The sequence below is a fragment of the Maylandia zebra genome, linkage group LG5 (genome assembly GCF_041146795.1).
Source record: "Maylandia zebra isolate NMK-2024a linkage group LG5, Mzebra_GT3a, whole genome shotgun sequence".
NCBI classification, from domain to species: domain Eukaryota; kingdom Metazoa; phylum Chordata; class Actinopteri; order Cichliformes; family Cichlidae; genus Maylandia; species Maylandia zebra.
Window position 1 is genome coordinate 29,643,901 of NC_135171.1, and position 19,992 is coordinate 29,663,892.

The window sequence follows — 19,992 nt, forward strand, 5'->3', positions numbered from 1 at the left end:
CCTTTATATCTCTCCAGTAACGGTGAATGCATAAGATGATACTTCATGGACCATCATAATATGAGTCACATTGTTTGCAGGATTTTATTGGGACCGAGGATATGAGTCAGTACCTCTTTTTTACATGTGCCTTTAATAACGTGACTTCATATAGCCATGTGAGTGCATTTATTTTGATGTGATCACATAGACATCCTTTTATTCAGCTGAAGGGCAGCACTGACTCATGGGAGGGAAAATGTTCTAAAAATGTTTCAGAAGTGGTCAGAACTGTTTGTGCGTTACTGCGCACCCAGTGGTGAAATTATCATACACTTGTATTCTTAGAGATTAAGAGATTACGATTTCAGTTTAATGGCTTCTCTATAGAATTGTTTTACCTGTTTGGTTTTTATCAGTATTTTACTCTTATAATTTTGAATCTAATTATCCAGCAGCCTCAAGGGAAGAAAATAAACTTGATGCTGGCTGCAAAAATGGTACAGTCCCCAATGTTAGAATTTTATAGGAAAAAAAATGTTTATTCTTAAAGTCACTGTGGATACACCTTGCTAACCATTCTTGCATTCTTGTCCAAATATAGTAACTTCTGGTTCCAAAAGATGAAGACGGCTACAGGCAAAATCTTCAAGTCCATAAAATAAAATGTGGCTTCATGGTGCCTGCTGTCACTGCAGTCTGTGGGTCTCATTGCACTTTTAAATCATTAGTTACTAAAGCTACTTTGACCAGCATCAGTCGAGATCATCATTTAAAATGGAAAATGACCTACATGCTACTACACAGACAATTTGTCCATATAAGGTAAGGTCTAAATCAGGGCTGCCCAATCCCAGTCCTCGAGAGCTACTATCCTGCAGCTTTTAGATGCATCCCTACTCCAACACAGCTGAATCAAATGAATGGCTTGTTATCAGGCCTTTGCCAAACACGATGGCATGCTGAAGAGGTAATCAAACCATTTGATTCAGCTGTGTTGGAGTAGGGATGCATCTAAAAGCTGCAGGACGGTAGCTCTCGAGGACCGGGATTGGGCACCCCTGGTCTAAATGATAAACAAATCTGCATAAACAAATTTTACATTTGCATCTTATTTTCCTAGCAAAATCGATTGTGTCTTCAGCACTTACTAATAAGTTCCCAGAATTGTTTACATCTATGTCTTGCAGACAATTTTGATTGGTGCCTTACAAAACAGCATAGAACCAAAGTACATGTGAACACACTGGTGGTCAAAAAAAAATCTTACTTTGGCCATAACCAGCCATCGACTGCTTGGATGCCAGTTTAAATGCCACAAATCTGCAAATTAGTTTTTTTTAAAGTAAGCCATGATTTTTAAGTTATAATGATAAACTGTAATAATAGTAAGATTTTCCAACACCGGCTCAGCTTCAAGAGAGCTCACTGTAGCAAAAGATTCTACCTGTGTCCAATCAGTAACCCATGAGCTTTTGGTTATTCATTAGTGGGCAGAGCTATTAATCTTTATCAACCCTATTTGTTTGCATTTTTCTCTTTGATCCTGTCAAGGGACCAAACAAGTGTGCTTTAAGACCTCAAGGAAACTGTGTATTTTTAAATTATTAATTAAAGAATCATGCTAAAAGTTGTAAACATTTTTACAACGGTACTATGTCATTGCATGAAGTATACCAACCTTACAGTTATGATAAATAATAAGCACATAACATTAATAAGGTTAACAATAAGGTTGCAACACTTGAAAGTAAACTTTTATACTTGATTTTGTGATAGCTGTAACTACACATTATAGCGTGCAGTTTAATGGAAAACAAGCTGTTACATTTTAATTAGGACGTCTGTGAGCACCTTATCAACCTTGTTAACCTTATTAACAGCCAGTGTTGGGAAGGTTACTTTTAAAATGTATTCCATTACAGAATACAGAATACATGCCCCAAAATGTATTCTGTAACGTATTCCGTTACGTTACTCAATGACAGTAACGTATTCTGAATACTTTGGATTACTTAATATATTATCATGCTTTTTACAACAACGTGAATGTACTATTGCTGTGTGATTTATTACTATTACTGAAGGTCCGCGTCTCCGAACTGTAGTAAAGGGACCTCTGACTAATACGGCGGGGTCCCTGTCAGCTCGTAGCCGAAAAATAGCTCTACTTTGTTGTGTGGGTCAACTTTTCTTGCGAGAGACAGAGAGAGGCGTCAAACAAAACCCAAACAGTCCTGACCCGCGCCAAAATTAAACAGGAAAGTACCGCAGTGTAATCCATTTATTTCAACAAAGTAACTGTATTCTAAATACCACCTTTTTAAACGGTAACTGTAACGGAATACAGTTACTCATATTTTGTATTTTAAATACGTAACGGCGGTACATGTATTCTGTTACCCCCCAACACTGTTAACAGCAGGGTATAGTCAAATACTGGTTACCTGGCAGAAAAGCTGGAGATTTGCAGGATGTTGCCTGCAACTCTTTAACACCTTACTGTCGCTACTACTTATTCCACAACTTGCAGTACTTTAAACTGATCTGCTTATAATTTATTTCTTTGTACTACTTCAAAATAAGCACTGAAGTGATTTTAAAGTAACACAGCAGCAGATTGAACAGCTTGGGTAAGAACTGATTTATCACAGCATGTTTTTTTAGGTATAATCGGCATGGCTGCTTTGATTGGCCTGAATGCTTGCACATGAAGCTACAGCTGACTGCTGTTGGGTAAAGTCCTTATAAGAAAAATGTGTTCTTCAGATCGGGGGATGAAATTCTAGTATTTATCTTCAATCTGATACTTAGTACTAACTAGCTGGTGTGCATTTTTACTAACTGCACTTATGAATACAGCTTGGTAATTAAACTTGCTATGGTTTAGCTGATAGTATAGCACTCACCCAAGCACATCCAAATATTGTTATATCATTTGGCTCCCAAACATCCCAAACATCTAATTGGCTACATTTTTTTACATTTTTATACACTTTACACTGTCTATACAACGTATTCAAAAAAAAGAAAAGAAAAAAAAAGACTGGAACTGATTTGTCTCTCCTGAAAAATTAGCTAAATATACCACAAAACACTTTAGTGTTACTGTGACAGCTGCCTTAGGGCATTGCAGATGGAGTTTATAGAGGTGCAGTGTGAACAGATGCATTCTGTCACTGGATTATAATCATGATAAAGCTGCTTTATGGCTCCTGTCTCTGGTCATATTGCACACCTGAGTCTAGTGTTGGTGTGTGATACTTTAGCTACTTGTATCCATGGACATGAAGTATGATAAGGTTGCAGAGCCAGGCGGAGACCTCAGAGAAATTAAAAAGGCAGGTCACATGGCAGAAAGGGCGAGTCCACGTGGCAGCACATGAATGCAAAACTGGAGATACTGCTGGCCTGGAGGTGTTTGGTTACATCACTAATTTCTGAGCAACCTCTCTCATCATGTAGTATCATCAGAGAATTAGATGAGAGCAGCTGAAAACATCCTATAAACAGATACAAGCACTTACCAATTGAATTTTGCCTCTTAAGTAGGATGCTTTCTATAGATCTTTGCGTTGATTTTTATCTTCAAGACACTTTATTGTCTTTTTTTTTTTTTTTTTTTTTGGCCTGTCCCGTTTGGCTCTTTTGCCCTCAGAATTGTTGTCTAAAGGCAAATAAAGATGCCCAACGGATTTACTTTACCAAACTGACCATCCCAGCCTTTCCGTAATGGTCCATTTGATTCACCTTTTATTGTTTATTTTATTTTCACTTACTGAATACGGGACAGACTTGACTGGGGGAAAGAAGGGGAGAAAGAAAGAGGGAAAGAGAAACAGCTGAGAAGAGGGACGGGGGAGAAGGGCAAAAGACAAAAACCAACAGAACGGGCAGAGAAAAAAAAATGCATATATCAATCACCTGGGTCACCTGCTGAGAAAGAAAAAAGAAAGCAAACAGAAGAGAACAAGAGTAATAGAATAAACAACATCACAATGATATATGGGAATATGACAGTAAATACTAAATGTTAAACATTATTGTGCAGCACATAAGATCAACAGAACACAGTGTGCTTTGAGGTAGGAGCCAAAAAGGGTGTAGTTTGTGGGTGTGATCACCTGTGTGTACACCTGTGAGCATGGACGCGCTTGTTTTTTGTTTTTTTAAAAGGTTCCTTCATGTAATGATCTGCTAGAGGGTGTGGGGGGGCCACAGCCCCGTCCTCCAGGGCATGAAGCAGGTGTGGAGGAGATCAAAACTCCAGACATCCAGAGGCCCCCAGAACACAAGAGACCAAGGAAGACCAACAGAGGGGCAGCTGCGCCACTGTCCCGGAAAGAGCTGAGGAGAGTCCCAGATGAGGGCTCACTCAGCAGCCGCGGAGCAGAAGCCAGGGGGAGTTGCAGTGACGCGCCCGTGAGCTCCGCCGGCAGCCAGCTGCGCCTGAGTGACCGAGCCCCAGGCCGAGAGGCCGGGGGCACCCCACCTCCGAAGTGGCCCGAGCGAGCCCCAGGCTCCAGGCCCCGATAAGCGGCCGCCAAGGAGTAAGCCGGTGTGTACCTGGACGCCCACCCCCGGACACAAAGAACCACCAACGCACCGATATCTGAGGGGGTCCGCCACTGGCAGGGGAAGTGGTGGTAGGGGGAGATAGGCCTCCAAACCTTGGAGGTCCTGAGATGTCCCCAGAGAGGTGGCGCCTGACACCCAACCTGACATATAGACACAGACATACAGGCACACACAGATACAAACATCCATTCCCACCCTCATGCTCTCATATGCACTTACTCCACACTCAACCAACGTGGAGACAGACATAAAGAGACGTTGTACACACGATCACACTCCCCAAGCGTACTCTACAAACCGGGTCTAGGTGCCCCCGCCCCTGGAGGGGGGAACTGCACCCAGACCCAGGTGGTGTTTCCCTTTTCCCTGCGGTGGGGGGAGGCAGACCGCTCCGACTCCGCAGCAGCAGGAAGGCTCCACACTCCAGACCGCAGTCGGACGGCCAACTCCTCCTCCTAGCCCCCCTGCTCCAGCAGGTCGCAGAGAATGGGGGTGAGAGAAAACTCCAAACCTCCCTCCAGCCGCTCATTGTAGTGTTGATGCATGTGTGTTTTAAGGTGCATTTAAAACCCAGGAGGGCTTGGAGCTACCTGCCAGAGAGCAGCAGGTAAGCGCATGGTCCCTCCTGCTAGCCCTCAATGTCTATGTGTATTTAAAATTGAGAGGTGGGCAACGATGCCAGGGGTGGGGTGTACACCCTGATGGTACTTTGGACTCCGTGTATCGTGCCCACCCCCAAGATCCTATATGTATGTGTAATGAGAGTGTGAGTAATGTGAATGTCTAAGTTGTGGGATAAAATTGAGGCAGAGGCAGCCAGAAGGGGACGGGGGGGGTAGCCTCCTCTGCACCCTGGTGACATACCCCTACTCCAAGGCGGTGCATGTGTGGGTGGTTGTGGTGGAGCGGGAAGAGGGAGGCAGCTGGAGATGGGGAGGGAAGGAAGGGAGGGGCAAGTGACCCCTCCCTGGGGCCAGCTCCCCCGCTGACCCCAGTAGGCACCCCCATACTCCGCGACCCGCCAGGGAAAGGGGGCCCAGGCCCATCCAGACCGGGGCCCAGTGCAGCAGCGCCGCCCGGCCCCACAGAGCCCGGGACAGTCCACCCAACCCCACCACAGAGAAAACTGCACCCACCCCACCATCCACTCATCTTCCAGACTACATAAGACAATAAACACCCAGGCTGAGATCTTCCTCCACCTCTCCTGTATCTCCCCCTCCTGCAGAGGGAGCTCCTGAGGAGAGGAAAGCTCCTGCAAGATGTGACAATCTCCCCCACCAGTTGAAGAGCCCCCCAGGTGGCTCGATGCACCGGCGGCACCCTGCTCCAGGGCTGGGCCCCCATGCACCCACCCGCCCACAACCCCGGCAACACACCAACCAGGACCCAAGCCCCCGAGGCCCGGTCCGGGTCCCAGCCCAGAGACGGAGCGCCCCCAGAACCTCATGCCCATCCCGGACCTACCCAGGGGCAGCCAGGCTACCAGGTCAGTAACCCACGTCCGTCAGCACAGACCCTCCCCTAGCCCCGCTGCACGCAGTCGCGGGGAAACAGTCACCTGAGAGCCAACAGAGCCCCTAACCGGACATGACACTTTATTGTCAGTATACAAGCATAACAAGCAGTCATTACATGCAATTCTTTATTTTATACACTTTATATGTATAGAATAATGAAACACTGATCAAGCGTAGGTAGTAAGCCTTTCTTTTGTGTGAGTGGAAGCATGCCTCTTATAGTGCTAACCCCAACCCCATTATTTATTAATTATTTCTAAACAAAACCAATTTTAATCAGGTACTGTTAACATTTTCAGCACTGAGTCAAGTTTTCATTTCATGTGTCTTTATTGTGGTGAACTTTTTTAAGAATAAAATGCTTCTCATTTACTGTTGCAGCTTCAACTTCAAATTATGTCATGTAAAGTAAATAGTAACCAAGATTGCAAATATTCTTTTTTTTAATACTTATTCTATGGATCAAGTGGACATAAACTCTTGTCCACCAGTATGGTCATGGTAATTTTTTCAAAGTGCTAGCTTACATAGTGGAAACATGATCTGTGGACTGCATTGTATTTAGTAAATCTCTTTATAGTTGTTAATTTCAGTGGCTCCAACTTTGGACCCAGCCTTTTTGTGGTGCTAACAGCCAAGTAGGTGCACCAAGCATCTATTTATTTTGGGTGGAAATGTGTGGAACTGGGGGCAGCACGGTGGCACGGTGGTTAGCACTGTTGCCGCACAGCAAGAAGGTCCTGAGTTCAATTCCAACATCAGGCCGGGGTCTTTCTGTGTGGAGTTTGCATGTTCTCCCCGTGTTTGCGTGGGTTCCCTCCGGGTACTCCGGCTTCCTCCCACTGTCCAAAGACATGCAGCTTGAGGGGATAGGTTAATTGGATAATCCAAATTACCACTAGGTGTGAATGTGCGAATGAATGTGAGTGCGAATGGTTGTCTGTCCCTGTGTGTTGGCCCTGCGACGGACTGGCGACCTGTCCAGGGTGTACCCTGCCTCTCGCCCTATGACAGCTGGGATAGGCTCCAGCGCCCCCCGCGACCCTGAAAAGGATAAGCGGAAGCGAATGGATGGATGGATGTGTGGAACTGGTTGTAGGTTCCAGTGGAAAGGAGGTATGTGCGAGATATATGTATTATGTGACAGAGTGCTGTGTCAGGAGTAATGTCTGCAATTAAAACCTTTAATGGTATCCTCAATAAACTTTGAACTTTTGACCTTTAGAGGCAGTTCACTGAAATCTGTTTAGAGCAAACAAAAACGGGATTCTGACCCAGAAACACTAATCCTGTGTGGGTGGAGGTTTTAAAAATGTTTGTGCATTTAGAAAACAAAAAGCAATAGCAGAAGAGAAAAAGAAGAGAAAACATTTACTTTAGCAGTCGGGCAATGAACTGATTAGCTGCACAGCCCCATTTGCAGAAGCACACAGTGTACTAAGGATTCATTGGTTTTCCTGTCTGACCACATTTCCCCTATCTGTTTATTATTGTCTGGTAAAAAATTTATTATTTGCAAAATATATGAAATTATAGACTTATAACTGCACTTACAGTCATCAGCAGACTTCGAAAACATGTGCTGCTCTAGAGTTGTAGACAAGGTTTTTGCATGACAATGGCATGAGCCAGAGGCTGGAGCAGCATGTGGTGTAGTAAATATGTCAAAGCTTGTTAATATTTGCAGGTCTTGGCTTGTTATGACCACTGCAACAATACTGTACATGTCTGATGGTGTTAGTTTCAAACTGCTTGCTTCCTATTCAAGCCTTTGTCAAAGTCTGCAACAGCACAGTGCTCTGGGTTAATGGCATGTATGCTGCAATTATCAGAGACAAGTTGACAGGAGTTATTTCCGCTTGAAAAATATGAAAAAAAAACAACATGTTTTCCATTGGCACTAATGCCTTGTAATTGCTACTTGCTGACATCAACCTCATGCGGATAGACATCTTAATACTAGGATCGTCTAGAAATACTAGAATACCATTTGTTGCTTCTATACGTAACAGTTTGCATTTTCCATACAAGCCCACTGACAATTGTTCTATGTGTTGTTCTATAAATTCTATGTGCTGGAACTATTTCTGGTCATTAGGTTACCTCCTCAAGGTTTAAAATGGGCTGAATTATTTTGCCTTTGTAGAAATCAAGTAAATGATGTGATCACCATAGAGATGAAACACTACACATATAATGGTGGATTTACACCATTGAGCCTTGCTCTCAAAAACTGACATAAATGTAACATTGTCTGTGAAGTTGGATTTAAGAAATAAATGCTGAAAGTTAAAATTTTCAAACATGTTTAGCGCCATCGTCTGTCGTTACGGAACATGACATCATGTGGTTGTTTGGTTGGTTGCTTCTAATAGACTTATATTCATTTATGTTAGCTAACTAAGAGAATCAATAACTCAGAGAAAGAGAATGACACTAAAACTAAAAATCAGTCTAAGTGGATCATAGGGCTGCATCGACACCGATCTAATGAAGGCAATCCAGGACCGCTGGGAGACGACCTTACCTGCTGCAGCTCCGCTCCGGACACGAAAGGAGGAAAACAACAACAACTGACCAGCACCAGTCTGTCCATAGCCTAACAGTTGTGACAACAGTGTATGTGAAAAATAAATAATAAATCCATTTAAAACTAATTTAAATCCATTTACATGCAGCTAGTTTCTGTTTTTCATCATCACAAAAGAAAAAGTCACTCAAGTAATTCTTTCTTGCTTTTCCTCTTGCGAGAATAAATACTAAACATAGAACTAGTTACGTCTGATAAGATGAAAGTGGTATATTGTACATTTTTCTAGGAAAACTGATGGACTAATTTAACTAGTAAAATACATGTGTCCCAGCCCTTAATAAAAAAGGGTGGAAGTAGAGCCTGAAAATATGGTATGGGTGAACACCGGCATTGGATAATCATGGCTTATCACCGTCTGTTTCTTCAGCACCTGTGGGAGTTTAAATGGACAGCAGTACTACAGCCTCAGGAGATATAACAGCAGTGTGATATTTTTATCTAGTCTCATACGCTTGCATTTAGAGGCAAATCAGTTTTAATTTCATTTTCTTAGAGCAACCCTGCTGAAAACATATATATGTTTAAACAAAGCTATAGTAAATGGCAAATAGGCTGGAGTCTTGCCAGAGGATAGTTCAGCATGAAGATTAGAGGACCCAGGGACTGAAGCACTCACTTTATAAACCCGAAATGATAGTTAAAACTGAACAGTGCCTGTGGTTAGGCCTAAATGCTATTTTCAAAAAGAAAAGAAAAACACATCTGCAGAGTAAATAGGGCATGCACTACAGCTTAGGCAAGTCGTGGTAGAATATTTTGTTCATTTTAGAGGACTGGCTTGCCTCTAGTCTGCACCCATTTTTCCCAGTTCCCAGAAGAAGAGACCACACACTGTAGGCACATTGTGTACCAAACCAGAAACCCACCAAAGTGAAATATGCCAATGTTTTGCTTTTCATCCAAAAATAAAAATAAAAAAATTGAAAGAAATTTAGATTCAGATGTTACATAGTTGTCAGTTAAAAGCTGTTTACATAATTTGCTGGTTCTGATATCATGTGGCTTCTTAATATTTGCAGCCTGGTAATACATGTATAATCCTGGCAATAAATTTGTTTAAATCTATAGTTTTTAGTTTGAATTTGTTTTTGTTTTTTACCAGTTGTGGTGCACGGGTGGTCACCATGACAACTAATTTTATGGATGATATTCTTTTTTACTAAATTGACCGTAATTAACTTGATTTTGGTCATTTAACACAAAACACAGCATTTACAGTAAAAGTTGGTAAGCCAAAAATGAACAGTGAACTTAAAAACAGTTGAAGAATGTTGATTAAAGTGGGAAGCTTTGGCAGATGAATTCATATATTTGTATGATTAAGGAGCTAGTAATATATTTTCTTTTCATGACTTTGAAAAAAAAGGAGTGGTTTTATGGGACTGAATCTTAAACAAATATTTCTTGGGAACTCAACCACTTGTTTTTTATGGGCGAGTGTGTTTTTTCTTGTTAAATTGACGTGGTCGCACAATTTTCTGAATTTTTCAGCAGCTGCTTGATGGAGCTGTTTTGACTGTGCAGCTTTATGGCAACTGGCTGCCCAGAGTGTCATTGTGCCGCCACAAGGTCTATGTGAAACAGGGATTAAAGTATGCACTGCAGTTAGCCATGTGGTCTGCCACATGGAAGGAGTGAAGAAAATCCAAAAATGTAGCTGTAAGCTAAGCTTTAAATTGGCTCTCTTTTCTTCCTTACATTAATGATTCTTCTCCTTGACTTTAATCCTTACCTTGGGTGCCTTAATTGTTCTAACTGCTGATGCAATTGTTGATATCATGTTTCATAATATAAATTTATTAGATTTAGGTTGGCAGAAAAGTAAACATCCTTAACAGTTGGGATTGGAATTGATAAGAATTTAAGGCTGCCTATTCTGTTATTGATATCATGTATCGATTAAATTCTTCATTGGGTCCCCATTGCCTCACTCAACAATAAAACAACATCACATTCATGCAGATTAGGTGCATGTTGTGGGTCAAATGTTTGTGCATGTTGGAGGTATTTCCCTCTTGGTTGTGATCAGTGTTGGGGTCGTTATTCAAAAAAGTAATTATTACACATATTGCACAGAACAATAAAAGTAATCAAGTACATTACCTAATTACTCCAAGGAGAGAGTAATTCATTATACTACTTGTTACATTACGTTCATGTTATTCTGTAAAATAATTGAAACACACTAACTATCATTTAACGATATAAACAGGCCACACACCAACACAAATCCCTACAGCTATCCTGACAACGTGATCCTATGCATTCATTTCCCTTTAAGCAAAACAATCTGACCATCCTGGGCAAATAGTAAACAAAATTTTCAACCATCTTGGCTGAGGTATCATGTGAGCGTCTCCTGACATTAGCATAGCCATAGTCATTTGCATTACACTTTTAATATGAAACAAATAACAAAGAGCAGCTTTGCAAGAAATTTGTGAAATAAAAAACCTCAAGTTGCACACATGGAAAAAAAAAGTTGCGCATGTAACATATGTGTTAAATACTTGTGAATTTCACCCAAAACACTTTCTTTTTTTGGATTAAATATGTCATTTTTGCATCTCACTCTCCTACCTGTGTGATCTGAGTCTGTGTGCGTTCATGTGCATGTGTGCGCTGCGTGGTGACGTAGGCGCGTGCATGTGTGCCCCGGTCACAGCTCCTTTCAGCATGGCCGGAGGTAAGTCACTGCCACGTTGCTCTCAGCTAATTAAAGTTTGTTCGGATCCCAAGCTGCAGTGTGAATACAGCCGAACCGCCGCGTTTTTGTTTGTCATTAAGAGACTCATTCGGGATAAGTTTTGTGGAGGGCGGAGTTCACTAATATACACTTATAATGAGTTTTAGTCGAGAACGCAGCTAAAATGCTAGCATGCTAAGTTAGCCTGATCGCTAGCGGCTTGAGAGCGTACTCGCGGCAGTCTCTCTTTTTTTAACAGCATGCACTCTTTTTTCCTTCGTCAGGAGAGGTGTACTGGCAGTCGCATGACACACACAGATCGAACGCATATTTCTGTGTTGCAGGTATGGAGATGTTCTTATGTTTTGGAGATGCAGTCTTTCATTTATTGTTCTTATAAGTTGTTTTGATGTTTTTTCAGTGACATATTATTTATTTTGTGCTTTTTGTTTTTGAGAGCTTAAGTTAATGTTTTAAAACAATTTGTTGTATTTGATTCATTACATTAATGTACATTAATGAAGCTGCAGGCACAGCTCCTTTCAGCATGGCCGGAGGAGAGGTGTACTGGCAGTCGCATGACACACACAGATCGAACGCATATTTCTGTGTTGCAGAACACAACGCAGAACAACAGGCGTAACGCATGAACGGGTTACACGCACATAGAACCAGGCAGTACACAAACCAATAAACAAGTCTGCGTTTCTACAACAACATCAAACTGTAAGCTGATTTAAACACAACTTCTGTATTTAGTTTTTAAGTCTCATACGTTGGTCAATCCAATTGCCACAAAATCTGTTCCACAAAACACCTTAATTATAATTATGATGATTATAAATCTACCTTTGTATATTTGGGTACTGTGCAATAAGAGCATATATTTTCAAATGAGTAATGACGGTATGTTTCTGTCATTGTGACTGATTCTGCTACATATTGGTGGATATGCTGGCTGATCTTCATGGTGGCACACCGGGGGCATAGATTGGATGTGTTTCTAGAGCCAGAACTTTTTTGACATCTCAAATCTTTCAGGAAAGCACTTGTTGTTACTGTGCTCAGCAGCCCACCCACTGAAAATTCTAGTTTTTAAACTTTGTCTTAACTCATACAACACATTCCAAGTGTCTGGATGTGTTGCAAGTGGATTTTGTTACCTTTGGAAGGAGACAGATTAGCCCACAGACTGCTAACTGTAGTCTCCAGAGGAATCAAATGATACATGATGTAGCTGATATGCTCTACTCCTTAGTAGTTTCCTAGAATTGGCCTTCCTGGTAAGCCCCCAGAGAAGTTACCAAGAAGGCTCCCATTCTGACTTTCTCAGTGTTGTAGGTAAAAGAGCACTGTTTACTTTTTAATGAATACTAAATCATGTGTAGAGTCAAAGTAGAGATGATTTATCTCTGCAGGGAAAGCTAATTTCTCTCAGGGAACAATAACAGAAATTATATGATTGTAAGGAGCATACTTGATATATCTAAAAGCAAAACAAAACAAAAACAAAAAAAACACATCACCTGGCAATAAAAACATTAAAAAAACATGATCAGTTTCATAAAATCATTGCTTGTTTTTTTCTTATCACCTCTATCTTAATAATAATTGGAGGATTAAGAAATAAAAAGCACTAAGCAGTCACAGCTGTTATTTTGTTGACCCTTAATATTCTCCTAGTGCAGAGGCCACCAGCAGACAGGCTGAAAGTTATTGGTAGTGTAATGTATTTATGCTGGGGAGAATGAAGGTATATGAATTTAATCTTGTTTCAGTGTTGTGTTCCACATATTAACTCAACACCCACTTGACAAATAACTTCTGCAGTTCACAAATAAAACTGATTAGACTCAGATTTCTCCATCGACATTGTCTGTGACCAACAATGTAAAATATGCACTTGATATCACAAGCTCATGTACACAACACTGAGACGCAAATAAGAAACAACAAAATCATTTACAGGAATGCCAGGAAGGTTAATGAAACAAGGAACTTTCTGTTATGTAACCGAGCTCTTGTGTAGCCGCAGGCATTTGTTTACTTGAAATTCTGGCAGGAGCAATATGTTGATGCAGAACTTTATTTTGATACATACATACAACAAGCAGAGCCTGATGGTTGAGGTCATAAGCATAAACTCAATCCAATCAAACCTTTAACCATATGCACTTGAAGTATTTGAATATAAAAATGTAAATAAATTCACACATATAATATTTATGAATGTCGTCACATTATAATGTCTGGATAAAACATAAAACAACATTTTATTGAAAACAAAGCATAAACGAACGAAAAACCAATCTTTTGGTAGGTTAAGACTTCAGTACAGTATTTATATTTGGCTTGTGCACAGGTCGTAGAGTCAGATTTAGCATTAGCTGTTGAGGATTGTACCTTATTATACCTTTATGTGCAGAAACAATGTCACATTGGTGTCAATAATTACTGTTATGGTAAACTGAGTGGTACTTGTATAGCAAGTTTCTACTCCAAGAATCCAAAACACAAGCCTCAATCATCTGATCACAGACATTCGTACAAGTGCTTTTTCTAAGTGCTTTTAATCTAATATTCACACAGACACACACTCTGATGGATGCTTTGGTTTCAGTATTGTACACAAGGATACTTTGACTTGGTGATTGGAGGTGCCACGGCGCAAACCACTGACCTTCCAATTGGTGGACACCTTGTGCTACTTTCTGCCACCTGTGACAGCTCTCCACCTAATTTGCAACCAGAAAATCAGAACACTAAGTAATATGCTAATACTAGGAACTTTGTCAGGAAACAACATCCTCAGTCTGTGGATGCATTGCACAGACAGGGTGACTGTGGCTAGTGTTATGTAATATACAAATGAGTTACAAGAACTTTACTTAACCAAAACTGGAGCGCAGACTTCCTGTTTGTATAATTAACTGCATAATAATAGAAATCATTTGTTAGATAAAAGCTCCTCCTTGAATCGCTACCTTATCGTGATGGAGGGGTTTGTGTGTCCCAGGGATCCCAGGGGCTATGTTGTCTGGGGGCTTTTTTTGAAAACCTGTGCAAGTTATTGTAAGGAGTTTATGATTGAGGCAGTCTAACTATAGACAAAACAGCTTACATGTGAAAAAGAAATTTTAACGTGTGTGTGTGGATTGTGGTTTGGGACAGTCATTTTTCCACCCTGCTGATATAAAACCAAATGAAAATTCAGTAAACAGGAGTGGGGGGAAAAAAGCAGTTCAGAAATGTTTTTATCTTCAGGCGGCAATAAAGCTCCACTGTGGGAAAGAGACCTGAAATGTGAGTGGTTAGGTTTGGAAGCTACGGATGTTTTTGTAGAACTAATAAGACCACAAACACCAAGACAAACAAATCATTGACAACAGGATGGTTTGGGATGACTAATTGCAGTGTTACTCGAATATAACGTTAACGTTACTTTTCAGGCGAAGATTTTTTTTATTACATAAGGAAGTAAAAGTAAAAATAAGTCTTTCAAGTACTGCCAGCCTTAGTGTTGGTTGTCAGTATGGGAAACCGAGCGTATGACTAAAATTGTCAAACTGAACAGCAAGTGGTCTGGAATGTTAATTGGGTTAGTGTTTGGCCTCTCCTTCTTCTTATGATGTGTATAATCAGCTATCTGTTGCAAATGGCAGCTTGATTTGATTTAAATTGATATGAGAGTGTAAAGTGTCTTGTTGGTCTGTTATAATGAAGCTGGTTAAGGATTGTTTTAGGTCTTTAATCTATTGTCACAGTCCTGACTGTATGCAAGTCTGAATGCTTGTGGTGGATTTGGCTTGCTTCTTGGACGATTCATTATTTTCTGTCTTCTGGTTACAGTGTAATGGCACTGACAAAGTGTTTAGGTCAAGAGCTGTAATTGGCTTTATGCACGAGACTATCCATTATACAACTCTCTAACCACAGTATTTACTGCTTTCTAGGCAGTAAAACTGAAATCCTCACTGAGACAGAGGAAAAAAAAGATGTATACACACAAACAGGTCAGCTCAGTTATGCTGGTGGATGGCTTTGTGGATAAGCCTCTTGAAATGAAAAAGCTAAACGTGCCCTCAAAACTTTGATTAATTTCAGACTAAAATTAAATGACAGCTGCAAATTAATAATTATGTTGTTGTTCAGAATACAGCATTTATTTAACTTGCTTCAAACTACTATTTATTAGAGCAATTTATGTAATGAGCAATTTATGTCTAATCTCTTGGGTTAGGATTAGCAATTTTTAATCATAAATATTTTACGTACTGAACCAAGTGAAAAGTGTTTGACTCACAGCTAGCAACATGAAATTTCAATTTAACTTCAGGGAGATTTGAAGTTGATATGCTTAAACGACACTCATTTGTAGGTACCGTTCTGCACTGTGAAGGAATTACAAACACACTTAAGCTCTAGCTAGCAGGTATACCATGTTTCTATTCCCATTCTCCTATTTTCCTTTCTTTTGTAATCCACATCTCCCTGATATGTGATGATCCTTTCCCCCTCAACAGGTTAGTAGGTCAGAACACTCATCACATCAGAGTGCACCCATTCTGTGCAGTTGTGTATGCACACACAAACACACACACACAGATGTCTGGTCTGATTACAGGTGACCTATATTGCTCTCTGTGATTCAGGGTGATGCTGTGATTTTCAGCACTCTCACAGAAAACAACTTCCTCTTGTCTTTTTTCAAGCACAAAATGATGAATTGCCCAAACTCTTACATATATATATTTGAACCAGAAAAGACTGAACATCTGTCTAAGTGTTTTGTCAAGCTTTGTTGAATCTGACAGGTTTTATAAAACTGAACCTAGATAACTACACAAACATGATTGTGTCACATGATAATCTGATAATTAAGACCTATTTAAAACATTGTTTATTATTTTTAATGCACTGATATAAATCTTTTTCTAGCTTAGCAAAACAACACCTTTCTTGCATTTTCTTTTCCAATTGCTCAGCCAAGTAAAATGTGGCTTTCCTGCAGAGTTCTTTGTGGACCTAACCTCCTCATCCTAACTTCAGTAATACTTAAACAAACAAGTTATTGCCATCTAATATCTTGTTCGCAGCAGGGAGTAGGCAGAGGAGAGGGAGATTTTGCATGAGGGATTATGTATCCGGGGAGAAGCAAAGCAATTCTTTCTTCCTGTTTAGGCTGTTGTCATATCATATTAGCTCTTTAAGAAATAAAAATATTGACTCACTCTCCTTTTAAAAATGGCTTCTTTTTTTTTTTAAAAAAAGCTCTCTCAGTTATCTCTAGAAAATTCCTGCAGTAAAGTAAGCAAACAAAACCTCTTATTGACACATACAGCGATGCTAAACTTCAACACTAGACACCAGCAGGTCCAGAGCAACATATCGTTCCAGAGAGAGTAGTGGTTCCACTGAGTTGAGCCTGTCTCTTTAAGAAAGGGGGGCTTTTAAGGTAGGGTAACCAGTACTTGGTTTTCAGGTACAGTAAAGGCTACTTGAGAAGCAGGCATGCTTCTCATTGAACACTTGCTTTGGTTTCTACTTTGGAAGAATCTTGCAAAAGTTATGTAATGAACCTGGAAGACAAACACTGCTTGTTTACACTGCAGACACTAAGCAATATACCCTTCAGGCTTCAGTCTGTCTTTAGTTGTTACTGGGTTAGTCACCCAAAATAATGAAGCACCATACACTGAATATGAATATTTGAAAGATGCCAAAGTTCTTTATGGGGCTGCAAAGTCTGGTGTATAATTAATTGTTTGTGCATTTGGTAAAAATTGTTGTTTTAATTGGTGTTTAATAGTCTGAGCATGTGGTTATAGCCACAGTGGAATACAGACCACTGCTGTTAATCAGTTTCTAGCAGAGTGCAGAATAAAAGGCTAATTTGTTATGTTTACTTCCACTGTGCAAAAATTTGTTTACACATAAAAATGTCTTTGTTATTGAGTTGATGTAGGCATTATGCATTATGCAAAGCTAAATATATACATTGCACAGTAAGTTCTCAAAGCTATCCCTAGTGAGGTGTATGTCTTATACAGATTACAATAATGCTGCATTTGCATGGCTATGAAACACAATATGGTTTGTGTGTGTGTGTCTGTTTATTTCTTATATTTGGCTGATATTGGAAGTACATCTATTTTGACACTGCTCACTCAAACTGAACAGTTGATTGAATGTTTTACAGCCAGCACTCATATCATAGAGGCCCTGTTTACCCAGCGCATTCTTCCACCCACCTCAGCTGTCAGCAGACCAGCCGCACTGGTATAACTTTACACTCAGCTGACTGATGGCAAAATGAAACTGCCCATTTACTGCTCTCCTCCCTTCTCTTATTCATGTAGTTACACTGTTGAGGTGGATCATTTTCCTCAGCACACCCCTTCTCTTGTCCTCTTTGGCCTGTCAACTTCTGTTAAGGATAGCAAGTAACTGAAACTGTCTGAAAATGTGACAGTGTGGTTACAGGCCTCCAGCTCCTGTTTCTAAAAAATGCTGAATAATGATTTTCAAATGGGAAATTTTTGTTTTGACTTTGTTTCAAACTGACTAGGGTTGGCATTCACTTAGCTTTAGCATCACTTTGGGTTCTTGGCTAGCTTAGCTTTAGCATGCTATCTGTGCAGATACTTGCAAACAGCTAAAGTTGTGTTAACAGCATAATGCAGTTGTTTCTGTCCTGGATGTTGTTTCCACTTTACCATCCCACTATTGATCTTTTGTGCAGTAAAAATAAAAGTAATGTCTTTATTGACACTATAAACTGCACCACTATTTTGCCCCTACTTTCTAGTAGTTAAATTACTGCATTACTAAAAAAAATGTAATGTGATAACAATAAGTGTTACTTATATAAGTAAGTGGTACTTATTAAGTAACCTCTACAAGCTCTCTTCCACAAGCTCTCTACTCTTACTGTAGATCACAATGTCATCCGCAAACATCAAAGTCCATAGAGACTACTGACTGACCTCATTTGTCAACCTCTCCATCACCACTGCAAACAAGAAGGGGCTCAGAGCAGATCCCTGCTGTAACCACAGCCCTACCTTGAACCCTTATGTCATTCCTACCACAAACCTCATCACTGCCTTGCCTACATGTCCTGCTCCACCCTCACATGCTTCTCCCCCAGTCCTGGCTTCTTCATGCAGTACCACTTTCTCCAAGACATCTTAATTTCTAGGGGAGAAAGCCTGTATGTCATGCTGACTTAATGCCTTTTGCAGCTATTGTGTTATAGTTGAAGACAGAGCTTTTTTATTTATTGTTTATATTAATTACGTTTTTAGATTGACACTGTTGTTTTTCTTTTGTTTTTGTGTTTTTTGTGGACAAGTGTAACAACAGTCTGTGTCTTTTGTTTAAACATGTTCCTCATCAAAAGTAATTTCTCTCTTACGGTGTCAAATTGCTGAACTGCTCTTTCTGGCTCTTTTGTATTTCCTCTGCCTGATAAGAATTTCAGCAAAACTGTTTATACCTCATATGGATATGGATGTTTGGCTATTTACACAGCTTTGTATACTTGATTCTTCTAATATCAAGGCTGAGAAATAAAAGCCTTGTAGCATTTTTCCATACGGTCCGTCTCACATGTATTATTACCTTGTTGCTGTTCATCATATCTTTTTTCACTGCTTTAGGGGATAATAAAATGTTAAATTTAATAAAATTAAACTGAAACCAGTTGTTGAATCAGTGTCTTTGAGGCACATTTGTACTGTTCCATCCATAAAATCATAAATATTCTAATAACAACTAGATGAAGTGTGAAATGCTGTAAAATGTAAAAAAGCAAAGCTAAGAAGGGGTAAGCATTTTTTACATTCATTACATCTTCTATCCAGTTGCACTCACAGTTACGCTATGTTGTATTTGCAACTAACAGTAAATCTACAGCCATACATTTTTGTTGACTGGAGAGCCTCTTTTCAGCCACAACATCAACAGCATATACCTAATATTGTCTTGGAAACACTTTGGTAAGAGGCTGCAGATCTTTTGGGCTGACTTTGCCCTGACTTTGTGTTAAACTAATCCTAAAGTAATAATGGTATTTCTAACTACTGATATACCACAACTTTATCCTTTCAACAGCTGCTGAAAGTTAGGGAACCTAGCTGCTATCGGATATTTATATAGAGATCCTCCAGCTTCAAACTGTATCACCCTTCAAGGACCTGCAGTTCAAAAAAGCACCCCTCCGACAGCCAAACCCATCTGTCCTCTGATTGGATTGTTACATTTGTGATTGACATGACATTCACCAATCAGATGAAAGGACGAAAAATAGGGTCAAAGTTCGTACTTGTAACTTGTAGGGTTTTTTTTGGCTAAGTCCACACACAAATTCTTTTTACACATACAAATCTTTTTTACACACACACACACACACACACACACACACACACACACACACACACACACACACACAAATTCTTTTTACACATACAAATCCTGATTTACAAGTATAAAACTGATTTACAGGTACAAAATATTTATGACCACATTTTGAGCCCATAAAAATGTCCTTGTCTTTGGGAAGTGTAGTTACCTTGGGAGTAGACTGGACAGAGGTACCTGTTCTGGAGTTTGGTGCGTGATACATCGAAAACATA